The sequence below is a fragment of the Phyllobates terribilis genome, unplaced genomic scaffold (genome assembly GCF_046119375.1).
Source record: "Phyllobates terribilis strain yellow unplaced genomic scaffold, ASM4611937v1 Scaffold_1__5_contigs__length_1240528914, whole genome shotgun sequence".
Lineage (NCBI taxonomy): Eukaryota > Metazoa > Chordata > Amphibia > Anura > Dendrobatidae > Phyllobates > Phyllobates terribilis.
Window position 1 is genome coordinate 1,066,372,509 of NW_027362761.1, and position 14,041 is coordinate 1,066,386,549.

Sequence of the window (14,041 nt, forward strand, 5' to 3'; positions counted from 1 at the left end):
ATTTACTATTGGAATTGCTACATCTACTGGGTGATGCTAGAACTCCTGTCTTCTTCTCTGAAGAGGCAATTTGTATATTTAATTTCTTAGAGGAGTATTGCATGGCTTGTAAGCCTCCTTATGCCGGCTTGGGTGCTCTCCATAAGGAGAAATGTTCCTTCACTGGTGCTCCCATGTAATTTTTGACCTCTTGTTGTTGTTTTTATTTTTTTTGTTATTTCATATCCCAATTGACATTAAAAAGTAAAAGCTAGAAATCATGCAAATTTCACTTTAACCACGGCTGCTTTTTCAGACTCCTACTGTTCAAAACTTTTGAGACTGACAAAGTGTGCTGCTTAAGTGTTTTTAGATCTTTTTAGTCAGATATTTCTATGGTTATTGAAAAACATTTTATAAGCATTTTGTAAGTTTTTACATTTTCAATGGCAAATGCATCACGTTTATACAGTGTTGTCCCTTATTTTTCAATACTTCTGCCATTCTAAATGACAGCTGGATATCAGCTTCTAAACCTAATCCTGACTGATGACTACCTATTTTTTTGTGCTTTCATACAGCGTTCTGTGTCCCCCTCAGGGCATCCGTCCTAAAATTCCCCGCAAAACGGGGTCTGGACGTATGCTCTGACAGGGCCACAGATCGCAATGGTGAGTGTCTGTCTCCTGTGGGCGTACATTCCCGAAAAAGTGCACAGCCGAGCGCACGTTCGCTCTGCCGTCACCATTGCGGTCTATGGCCCTGTCAGAGCATACATCCGGACCCTGTTTTGCGGGGAATTTTAGGACGTATGCCCCGACGGGGGACACAGAATGCTATGTGAAAGCACCTTTTGCCAAATCTGTGCTTGGACCTTATCACAATTTCTGCCTTTTTGTTTGTACGCTTTTTCAAAATTGATCATAGGTCCTTAATGGGAGTTTCCCCTCATACCGATGAACCCAAAAAATTCAGTGTTTTGCTAACTAAGTGGCTCAGTGATCACTTTTTCCTTGTGCCATGGTGCTTCATCAAGCTGGCCCAAAGCATTGTTCATCATCAAATTGTAAGTGGATTAAAAGCAACCGCCCACATGAATGTTCTCAAGATGCTTTACTGTTGGCATGACACAGGACTCATCATAGCACTCACCTTTTCTTTGGACAATCGTTCTTGCAGATTCAGATCTTGACAGTCTGAACAAGGCTTCATCAGAGAAAGTAAGTCCAATCACTGCTTCCTCCAAAGTATTTGCATAAACTTGATGTATTAGTCAAAGAGTTTAAAAACTTAGGAAATGTTTATAACTGTAGAAACATCTGCCTAAAAGATTTAGGTCGCGTGCCCACGAAGCATTTTCCAAGCGTTTATACTGTGGAATTTACGCAGCGTAAACGCTTGGGAAACGTTTGGTAATCCGTCCCCCATGGTCCCCAATGACAAGCCGCAATGTCAATGCCCATGCTGCACTCAAAAATCCGCAGCATGTCCATTAATTTTGCGGACACGCAGCGTAATCGCTGCCATTGACTTGCACTGGACCGCGTGACATCCGCATCACTACATGTGGATAAGCGGATATCACACGGTTCAAAGTGCGGATGGTACCCAGTCCTGGAGGAGAGGAGACTCTCATCCAGACCTGGGTACCATAGAACCTGTGAAAAAAATAAATAAATAAATAAAGATTATACTCCCCTTCCGGTGTCCTCCCGGTGTTATCTCCGCTGCGTCCGGTCTCTTGCATTGCTCGCGCTGTTGTGAAGGACCTGCCATGACGTCATTGAGTCATGTGACCTGACACATGACTGAGTGACGTCACCGCAGGTCCTTCACAACGGGACGAGCAATGCAAGAGACCGGACGCAGCGGAGATAACACCGGGAGGACACCGGAAGGTGAGTATAATCTTTTTATTTTTTTACCATTCTTATTCTTTTTTCTTTTTTTTTTAACTAACTTGGTCACACTACTATAAATCCATGCCGGTTGCATGGATTTATATAGTGTGAACAAGATGTCAAGCACTTTTCCAAGTGATGCTAAAATCGCTTGGAAAAGCGCTTGATAACCCGCATGCGGAAATGCATGCAAAAACGCTTGACAAACGCTTCTACCTCGCGGGAAAAATGAATGTAAAATCCGCCTGCATTTTTCCAGCCAGGGAGAAGCGTAAAAAATATGCAGCATTTCTGCATCATGGGCACATAGCCTTAGGGCCACAACTGTACTTTCAGTATATTCACATGTAAGTTAGGCACACTGAATGGACTGACCATGTCTTTAGTATTGAAGGATCTAATGAGCCTGTGAAAAGGTAAATGTGAAGGGAGGGGAGCTGTGACAGTGGTGGATCCTGTGAGATCAGCTGAACATAGAGGTGTTAAATGTCATTGTAGTCCTACCTCAGTGAGTGTGATTGTAATCACTCCAGGGCACTTTGTTTGCTCCTCGCTTCCTGCCACAGTCCATTCAAAGTACAGAGATGACCTGGCAGTAGCACAACCAGTATGAATGAGGCAGGACTTGGCCAGCAGTGTGCTCCGAACAATGATCCTCGGCCAGCAGTGTGCTCCGAAAAATGATCCTCGGCCAGTATCATAGGGAAATTACATGCAATTTTATGCAGCTCAACTCACCTGAATCTCTCACCAATACTGAAGACACGAAGGGGTTTATCCAGCACTAAGGTTTTTAGTATAAAAATATTCTTTACTAAAAAAAAAATGCATAAAATTCAGAAACTGCAGTAGCTGCAATAAAAGTGAAGACAATAATTACATCAGCTAAGGAAAAACACACGTCAAAGTGGTGATAGAACATCCTCATTAACTTAGAAACATAAAAAGTGCATAAAGCACAACATATCATTAAAGCATGGGTGGGCAATTAATTTTCCCGAGGGGCATCACATCTAGTATCTCAGTTGCACACACTGATTGGTGGAAGAAGGAGCCAACAGCACCATTCCTCCTCCAATTTATTCACCGCTGTTTGCAGCCTGAGGCTGCAGATAGCGATGACTGGGCAATGGACGGGCGAGGGCATGGTGCCAGTGGGCCACTGTTTCAGCCCTTCGGCTGTCTCGACTTGCCAGACTGGAGCAGCCAGAGGGCCAGATGGGGCCTGCAGGCCGCAGTTTGCCCAGCTCTCCCTTACGGGGGAACCTGTCAGTCAGTTCATGCTCCTCAAGCCACGGGTAGCATGAATCAGAGCATGGCTGCGCAATTGCAACCAAGAATGTTTTTCCCTGAAAAGCTGTGGCATTTCAGAGAAAACAATTTGAAAGCCCGGAGACTATAGGGAGAGACGAGAATAATCCAGCGCTGTCCCCAGTCGGCTTCTCCCCGCACTATGTGAGCACATTGGGAGAGACTTGTCAATCAACGAGAGTGGTGCAGGGAGAAGCCGAACAGGGGGCGTTGCCAGACAAGTCTAGTCTGTCCCTATAGTCGCAGTGTTTCAAATTGATGCTTTCTCTGAAGCGACGCAGGGTTTCACAGAAATAGATATCTAGCTGAAACTGCCCAGCCAGGCTCTGATTCATGCTGCCCGTGGTTTCGGCTGCATGAATTGACTGACAGGTTCCCTTTAATACGAAACGTGCAGAACATTAATAACTGAGGAAAACCCGTTGAATTCAGTGTATAAACAGAATGCAGTCAGCGCCCTCCAGTGGTAAATATAGGCAGCCAATGCCTTCAGTAAAGATGTGTTAAAGGGAACCTCTTGGGATAATTTTTCCTTAGAACAGATGTATAATTGCACTAGAACCTTTATAGCCATAGCAGTAGTCTTATTAGTAAAATCATTCTAACAGGTTCTCCAGTCATCACAATGTATAATCCATTTAATTTGGATGTGCATGGAGCAATTTTTGTTCCAATGTTGTCATGATCTGGCCATACACACATGGAAGAATGACTAGAAGATCAAGTCTTCCCTTGTTAGAAACATTAAATCCACTGTGGGTGCATCTTACTTCAGCGGTGCCCACATTAGGATTAACGTACAAAACATCAGTGTTAATAAATCAGGCTACAGCTTGAAGATCTATCCAGTGACTATATGGAGAGACGAGGCTAGTCTGGTGCTGCCCATGGCCGGCTTCTCCTCATTCCGCCCCAAATTACACCATGAATGGTGTCGCGTGTCGTGCCCATCTCCATCCCGGACTGCAGAGAGCCCAAGGCCTGCGGCCTTAAGGAGAGGTAAAGCTTGGTGGTCTGACGGAGAAGGCCATCAGGTCTCCTGGCGGAGTGCCAGTTGAAGAACTGGATCTGGGAATCAGGCCCCTCACTCCGGATTAGTTCGTGGCCCACGGGAGGGCCAAATGACTCATAGCCTTATATGCCCAAGTACCAGCGGGTCCCCCACTGCCTCCTATGCCTACCCCTACCCCTGCGAAAGCAACAAGTACAGCCATGGCCCAATTGATCTCAGGGGTGATAGAGGCCAAGAAACGAAGAGATGATTGGATGAAGGCCCAGTTGGACAGCCCGGAAGTGTGCCTGGTCCAGTAGATGACGTGGGGATGGTGTTGTCCTTTGACAGGGAGCGGGGATATGGATTCCTAGAGGAAGAACGTACCAGACACGTGGTGTACGTGATCTCCTGCTCCGTCAGGCGTAGTCCCTTCTCCTCTCGTCTGCAGATCTTACAGTCCGGGGAGTGAGTAAAGTCTTTAAAAGAAGATGGTCCACGGGGATGGTATGTGGTAGTTGTCTCATGAGTAAAGATGGGCCCGATGCGGAGGAAGAATCAAAGGCAATATGGCTCAGAATAGAGGCTGGAAAGGCGCCCACCGCAAAAGCCTTAACGCCCGTATGCACAGGTGCCTGCGTTGAAGATGAGGTCGAGGAAGTAACCCTGAGCCTCAATAGTTCTAAAGGAGCTGAAAGCCACGAGTGGAGTGCCCTCATATCTGCCAGTTATGGTAACACGTCCTGCTTCAGTAGATGTGCGAGAGTCGGGACCAAGGAAGACCTGGGTCTGAGGGAGACCGGAAGTAGTGAAGCCAGGATGAGTCGAAGGCTGGAGAGGTTCGCAATGTGCCCGTTGCACCCCTTGTGTCTGGAGCAGTTGAAGGCTCCCGAAGAGCCCAGAAATTCATCGGATCTATTATCCAAATGTCCGGGACTCTCGTATGTTGCTAGCTAAGGATAACTGAAATCATTGTCCCCCTTTACCAGTTTTGTTGCACTCTTTGTGCTTTCCTCTGCTGGATTGGAAGGCGCTGAAGCGGCTGGAGGATCCTACCCCCTCAGTTAAGGACTGAGCCCAATCCAGGATGAACATTGCCCCAAATGCACTGTGCCTCTGTCCTAAGGACAAGAAGGGCCAGATCAACCCGATGAACTGGTACCGAGTTAAAAGGACTTGGTTGGTTGCTGGTCCGGAGTCCTTACTGAGAAGGGCCAGGTCAATGTAGCTCTATAAGAAGAGGACCCAGCATTGTTTAAATACCTGTTGTGTGATGGCAAGACTGTTTTGGTGTTTTTCTGCTTCCGGATGGCCGAAGAAGGGGGAAATGTAAGAGGCTGGAAATTCTGCCCACGTCCCCCCTTGAAGACATGTATCAATGTAATGTGATCTGTAGTGTGTTTAGTGATGTGTGTTATTAGTAATAGAGACGTGTTCTGCCCAGCTACAGGTAGTCATTAGGGACAGTTAGCATTAAAGGTTGAGACTAGCCCAGAGTGGGAGGGGATAAAGTGGAGGGGCAGAGGGAGTTCCCTGTCAGAAAGGCAGATAGGGTCTAGCTTGCAACTTGAGCAGACCTTTGGTCTGAGTACTCAGCAGAGCCGCATGGATTGGGTGTCACAAAAGTGAGCAGACACCAAGGTAACAGAAAGCGTTACCCAGAGGGGAGACAAGGACAATCACTAGAAGTCGTGAGTGATTCTCTGGAGACGAGGTCTGGGGCAGGAAACCTAGCGGGACTGTACAGAGTTATCTGACAGTCAAATGACGGAACAGCACTGAGAAGGAAAGCGGGACGAAGAGAGAGTGCTCCATGCAGTAGTTACAAGGCGTTGGCTAACACCACAATGCAAGGCTGCATGTTGCTCGTGCTACTATGAACAGCCTACGTGCTACCAGGCCATTTTCATTTGTTTGTTTTTTTCTGTTGAACCTCAATTCAAAACCAAGGTCTGATTTTCATTTTTCTTCATGTACACAATGGATATAAAAAGTCTACAGCTGTTAAAATGCCAGATTTTTGTCATGTAAACAAAATCACACAAGTCATACCAGCAAGAATCATTTTGGAACTTTTTCCACCATCAATGTCACCCGTATTGAGTAATAAACTGAGACATTTTGAGGTGGAAAAAAAAATGTGGTTATATAAATATTCACACCCTGAGGGTTCATATGTTACGCCAAGAAAATTAAAACCTTAGACACAAATAGATGGCCGGAAGACACTGACTATTTGGAGACTATTTGGACAACATGGAGGTGCCTGTGCAACGTTGTAAGTTTGTTTCCTAACACTCTTGTCAGTTCTCAGTGCTTGTATTTCCATATACCTGCCTGTCTATAAGCCGTACCCGCCTGCCTGTCCATCAGCCGTGTCCGCATGCCTGTGCCATCAGCCGTGCCAATCTGCTTGTCCATTAGCCGTGCCATCTTGCCTGTCCATGAACCGTGCCAGCCTGCTTGTCCATCAGCTGTGCCAGCCTGTGCCTGCCTTCTGTCCCTTGGGGGTCAGCTGCCATCCATCCGAGGTCAGTCCCGGAGTAGCATGTGGTCCACCTTCCTCGTCCCTCTTCGGATCACGGAGTCATCAAGCAGTCGTACATCCAAGGTCGGACTTGGTGAGGCCCCTAGCTATGCCTCCCTGAGCTCTCCTCGGACCACGGCACAGTGCTTCCACCGCCAAGCCCGTTACATCTTACTCATCTGCGTTTAAAACAGACTAGTGCAATCCGATAAATCGGATTGTACAATGACTAATGTTAGTCAATGATTCTGTGTTCATCTGCAATTTTATTCTCAGCTCGGATCAGACTGAGAAAAAAATCGCAGCATTCTGCATTTTGCCTCTTATATTGTATATATCTTATATACGTGTGCATAGGCTTGAGAAAGGATCACACTTGGAGCCAAAACGTCGCCTAAAGCCCTGATGGGCTATTGAATCACCATTTATTTTTTTAAAGAGGAGTGCTGTCTTCATTTTTTATTCTATATTCAGTATTGGTATATGCCTGGAAGACTTGGCATCCTTGTCTTAGCTTACTACTTCCTAGTGCTGCCTTTTGTCTCTTTTTTGTAGATAGATAGATGTGATTGAGATATATTGTATAATTAGTGCAGTGCATGTGTAGTTTACTGTGCATGTATTTAGCCAAACACAAAAAAAACCCTTAAAAAAATACCTTTAATAAATCCTTTTTAAAAATTGTACTCAACTCTGGAACAGAGTTTACACACAAAAGGAGATATATATTTTGATATATTTAAATAATCCTATAAGGGGAGGGATGTATAAACACAATCCAAAATTTGCCCTAGGTTAACCCTAGTAGCAGATAATATCCTACCTAATAGCCGAGTATTTATTCACCCTAGGGGTTCAAGTGGTGTCCCCGCTAATCGGTGGGTATAACTAACCTCTCCCTATATCTCCATAGACAGACAAGTGATAAATATACAAATAGAAAAATGAATTGCCTTAATATAAAATTACAAAACGTCAGATCAAGTAGCAAGATGCCAATCACATACAATATCAGAAATGGACTCAATTATAAATGGCCCGTTTGTTTGAGGCATCAGCTAGTACTTATTGGCAATACTCCTTATGGGATCATAAAAGAGAGAATCATTTATAGTCAAATGCTAGAAAAATTCAAGGCATAAAATACTGATTAGGATATTAAAGATAAATTTAGATAAACATACATCTATTTTTTGTCATCTTATTATGGCCCCATAGGAAGTAATACTGATGAGTATCGGTGGATATCTGTAACGGGTCTGGGAGGTGGAACCTCTGAGCAACTATACAAGGGGGCAGTCCTTGTAAGGAAGCAGGTGGCTCCCAGGGAAGGCGGGCCGGTAGTCACGGCTAGTGACGGGGTCAGTCTCTGGGTAGAAGGGCAAGAGGACACGGCAGGTGACGGGGACAGTCTCTGGGTAGAGGGGCAGGAGGTCACGGCAAGTGACGGGGACAGTCTCTGGGTAGAAGGGCAGGGGGTCATGGCAAGTGACGGGGACAGTCTCTTGACAGGCGGGTGGTCACGGCAAGTGACAGCAGAGCCTCCAGGTAGGCTAGCAGGCAGGTAGCAGGTGGACGCTCCCAGGTGAGCGGGCAAGAGTCTCTGGACAGGCAGGTGGTCACGGCACGTGACGGCAGAGCCTCCAGGTAGGCTAGCTTAAAGAAAAAAATGGCGTTAGGGTCCCCTTAATTTTCTTAACCAGCTGAGGTAAAGCGGACAGCTGGGGACTGATGTTTATAGTCTGGGAAGGGGATAATAAACATATAGCTTCCCAGGCTATTATCAGCTCAGAGGTGTCTACTTAGCCTTTACTGGTTATTAACAAGGGGTGACCCTGCAAAAAAAAGGCGTGGGGTCCCCCTATTTATATTAACCAGCAAAGGCAAGGTGGACAGCTGTGGTCTGATATTAATAGACTAGAAAGAAGCCATGAATATTGACCCCCTCCCAGACGAAGAATATCAGCTCTCAGCCGCCCCAGAAATGGCACATTCATCATATGCGCCACTTCTGGCGCTTAGCCTCCGCTTTTCCCACTTACTGTGTTGCGGTGGTAAGTGGGGTAATAGTTGTGGGGTTGATATCAGCTGTTTTATGGCCGCTGACATCAAGCCCATGGGTTAGTAATGGAGAAGCATCTATAAGACACCCCCATTACAAACCCCATAGTCAAATGTAATAAAGACACAGACAGAATATAGTCGTTTAATTGAAATAAACACACTGACTCCTTTATTTGAAATAAACACTCCCCACCCTCTTTTTCCCATTTATTACCATAAATCACCATATTCCTCACCTGTCCGACGACAATCTATTTGTCCCACGAAGAAGAGCCCAACTCAACTACATCTGGATGCATAGCTGAACAGTGGCATGATGCAACCATTTAGCCATGCATCCAGGAGACACTGATCTGCGCGTGAGAGCGCAGCTTCAGTGACGCGCGCTTATGTCAGAAAGGTGACTGAAGTTCATAGCCGATAAACTCCGGTCACCTCGCTGACGTCATCACTTGCGTGAGAAATTCTCAAGCAGCGAGCAGTGACGTCAGGATAAGGTGATTGGAGTTCATCGGCTATGAACTTCAGTCACCTTGCTGACGTCAGCGCGCGACACTGAAGCTGAACCACATTATTTTAGTTTTGTTATTTTTAGTTTCCCTCTCAAAATGATTTTACTAAGTTTCTCAATTGATTTGTACAGATTATTTGCAACATTAAAGGTGGAAAAAGTTCAGAGTTAGGGAGCATGCGCGAGACAGGACCGTGGCCGACCCTTCAAAATTAAAAATATTTTAATGTAAAATCGTTATCAGTGAAGGGCATTGATGTAGTACATGGGGGCATTAGAGGAGGTAACCTTAAAAAGATGTTAGCCCAGAAAAAAACACATTGGATTTCCATTTTGGGGACTGTGGCTCCCCATGGATTAAACAAAACTGTTAGTTTCACACCATTCCTGTAGACATCCACCGCTCGTCCCTGTCATCATCGTTCCCTTCCCCTTCTATATAATTGAGATTTCCCTTTTTTTAAAATAAGTATTTTTTTATCTTTGTTTCTGTGATTGTGTTTACTAAATATTGTTTCTTTTTTGATTGGTTTCTTCCTTACTTGACAGTTACCTTGTTGTGACGACAAGAGAAATTACCATCTACTTTCAGGGACTGCGTGGGATACGAGTGTTGTGTTGAAAACTCTATGACTGCAAGTCACAATGCCTAATGCGACTCGTACAAAGGATGTATTCAGAATGTAAGATCAATAATCTTTTATTACTGGATTGTATGCTATGAGTAGGAATATGGGCTTTGTATTGCCCCAGGTTTACTTTCATTGGTATGATTCTTGCATATAATCACTATACCTGTGCAGCCCCGGTCTTTCACTGTTTGACCCCTGTCTCGCATTACTATGCCCGTGGGTCTGATGTGCGCATGCGCCCTCCCATCGTCCAGTGTCCTCCTTCTCCATGGAGTCGCAGTGGTGTGGAGGGCATGTTTACACTTATGCAACCACATTATTGTAGTTTTGTTATTTTTCCCTCAAAATGATTTTACTTAGTTTCTTAATTTATTTGTACAGATTATATGCAACATTAAAGGTGGAAAAAGTTCTGAAATGATTCTATGTTCCATTACCATCAGTGTCACCACTATTTTTCATAGTTGGATAAAGAAATAAATGACCCAGCTTCTCCCATACTTTGCATTGTTAAACACGGACATGACACGGATGGCCCACCGACTGTACACTGATGGCATCCATGTGCTGTACGTGTTTTCCACTGATCCATAGACTTATATTGTCCCTTTTCATTTGTGCTGCTGGAAAAAATCAGACATGTGAATAGCACCATAGATTATAATGGGTACCTGTTATATTTGTTAAAAAAACGAATACCATACGCAGGGCTGCCACAAGGAATTTCGGGGCCCCATACTGGCAAAATTTCCGGGCCCCCTTGAGACTCCACCCAGGCTCCACCCCAGCTCCACCTCCATCCCTCAAACATTCCACAGTCCCACTGCTCACTCTTGGAAAAACTCTACTTTCAGCACCACGTCCTCACCAATCACACATTAACAGTTCCCATCGAACACCAGATCACATACATACCAGCAGCTTTTGTATTGGCCAAAAGATTTTTTCTTATAATATACAATACTCTTTTTAGGTATATTTTTCTTTATTTTTCTTTAAGGGAATGTGTCACATACATTTTTTAAAATGACCAATAATATCACATACAAGGGACAAATACCATCACACCATGACCGACCACATATTACCACCACATAGTGACCGAATAATACCATATACAAGGAACAAATACCACCAAACCATGACAAGACTACATATTACTACCACAAAGTGACCGAATAATACCATATACAAGGAACAAATACCGCCAAACCATGACAAGACTACATATTACCACCACATAGTGACCGAATAATACCATATACAAGGAACAAATACCACCAAACCATGACAAGACTACATATTACCATCACAAAGTGATCGAATAATACCACCACAAAGTGACCGAATAATACCATATACAAGGAACAAATACTGCCACACCGTGACCAGATCATATATTACCACCACATAGTGATCGAATAATACCACATAAAAGGGACAAATACTGCCACACCATGACCAGATTACATATTACCACCACATAGTGACCAATAATACCACATACAAGTTACAAATACCGCCACACCGTGACCAGATCACATATTACCACCACATAGCGACCGAATAATACCACATACATGGAACAAATACCACCACACAATGACCAAACCACATATTACCACCACATAGTGACCGAATACTACAATACCGATCATTAATAAAAAAAACACAATACTAATATTACCATAAGTGCCATTATACACAGGAGCACTGTGCATAGTATGCAGTGTATAGTGTCAGTGTACAGGTAATACAGTGATCACCAGTGACATTATACACAGGAGCTCTGTACATAGTGTCAGTGTACAGGTAATACAGGGATCACCAGTGACATTATACACAGGAGCTCTGTACATAGTGTCAGTGTACAGGTAATACAGTGATCACCAGTGACATTATACACAGGAGCTCTGTACATAGTGTCAGTGTACAGGTAATACAGGGATCACCAGTGACATTATACACAGGAGCTCTGTACATAGTGTCAGTGTACAGGTAATACAGGGATCACCAGTGACATTATACACAGGAGCTCTGTATATAGTGTCAGTGTACAGGTAATTCAGTGATCACCAGTGACATTATACACAGGAGCTCTGTACATAGTGTCAGTGTACAGGTAATACAGTAACTCACTGGTGATATCTCTAGTTGAAGTCCTTCATCTTTGCTTTTCCTCTTCATCCACCGCAGACCGCCATCACTTTTTCCAGCCAGGACTCATCTCTGCAGAAAAAAACACAGCTTGATCAGCTTACAGAGCACATGCCCCACTTTTTCCCCATATAGGCAGAACACCGCTATAGGTATTATGCCCCTATAGACAGTACACCCCCTCCTCCATCACCAGCCTCACTCACAGCCCCGCCCCCTCCTCCATCACTGGCCGCACTCACAGCCCCGCCCCCGCCTCCATCATTGGCTGCACTCACAGCCCCGCCCCCTCCTCCATCACTGGCCGCACTCACAGCCCCGCCCCCTCCTCCATCACTGGCCGCACTCACAGCCCCGCCCCCTCCTCCATCACTGGCCGCACTCACAGCCCCGCCCCCTCCTCCATCACTGGCCGCACTCACAGCCCCGCCCCCTCCTCCATCACTGGCCGCACTCACAGCCCCGCCCCCTCCTCCATCACTGGCCGCACTCACAGCCCCGCCCCCTCCTCCATCACTGGCCGCACTCACAGCCCCGCCCCCTCCTCCATCACTGGCCGCACTCACAGTCCCGCTCCCTCCTCCATCACTGGCCGCACTCACAGCCCCGCCCCCTCCTCCATCACTGGCCGCACTCACAGCCCCGCCCCCTCCTCCATCACTGGCCGCACTCACAGCCCCGCCCCCTCCTCCATCACTGGCCGCACTCACAGCCCCGCCCCCTCCTCCATCACTGGCCGCACTCACAGCCCCGCTCCCTCCTTCATCACTGGCCGCACTCACAGCCCCGCCCCCTCCTCCATCACTGGCCGCACTCACAGCCCCGCCCCCTCCTCCATCACTGGCCGCACTCACAGCCCCGCCCCCTCCTCCATCACTGGCCGCACTCACAGTCCCGCCCCCTCCTCCATCACTGGCCGCACTCACAGCCCCGCCCCCTCCTCCATCACTGGCCGCACTCACAGCCCCGCCCCCTCCTCCATCACTGGCCGCACTCACAGTCCCGCTCCCTCCTCCATCACTGGCCGCACTCACAGCCCCGCTCCCTCCTCCATCACTGGCCGCACTCACAGTCCCGCCCCCTCCTCCATCACTGGCCGCACTCACAGCCCCGCTCCCTCCTCCATCACTGGCCGCACTCACAGCCCCGCTCCCTCCTCCATCACTGGCCGCACTCACAGCCCCGCCCCCTCCTCCATCACTGGCCGCACTCACAGCCCCGCCCCCTCCTCCATCACTGGCCGCACTCACAGCCCCGCCCCCTCCTCCATCACTGGCCGCACTCACAGCCCCGCCCCCTCCTCCATCGCTGGCCGCACTCACAGCCCCGCCCCCTCCTTCATCACTGGCCGCACTCACAGCCCCGCCCCCTCCTCCATCACTGGCCGCACTCACAGCCCCGCCCCCTCCTCCATCACTGGCCGCACTCAGCCCCGCCCCCTCCTCCATCACTGGCCGCACTCACAGTCCCGCCCCCTCCTCCATCACTGGCCGCACTCACAGCCCCGCCCCCTCCTCCATCACTGGCCGCACTCAGCCCCGCCCCCTCCTCCATCACTGGCCGCACTCACAGTCCCGCCCCCTCCTCCATCGCTGGCCGCACTCACAGCCCCGCCCCCTCCTCCATCGCTGGCCGCACTCACAGCCCCGCCCCCTCCTCCATCACTGGCCGCACTCACAGCCCCGCCCCCTCCTCCATCACTGGCCGCACTCACAGCCCCGCCCCCTCCTCCATCACTGGCCGCACTCACAGCCCCGCCCCCTCCTCTATCACTGGCCGCACTCACAGCCCCGCCCCCTCCATCACTGGCCGCACTCACAGCCCCGCCCCCTCCTCCATCACTGGCCGCACTCACAGCCCCGCCCCCTCCTCCATCGCTGGCCGCACTCACAGCCCCGCCCCCTCCTCCATCACTGGCCGCACTCACAGCCCCGCCCCCTCCTCCATCACTGGCCGCACTCACAGCCC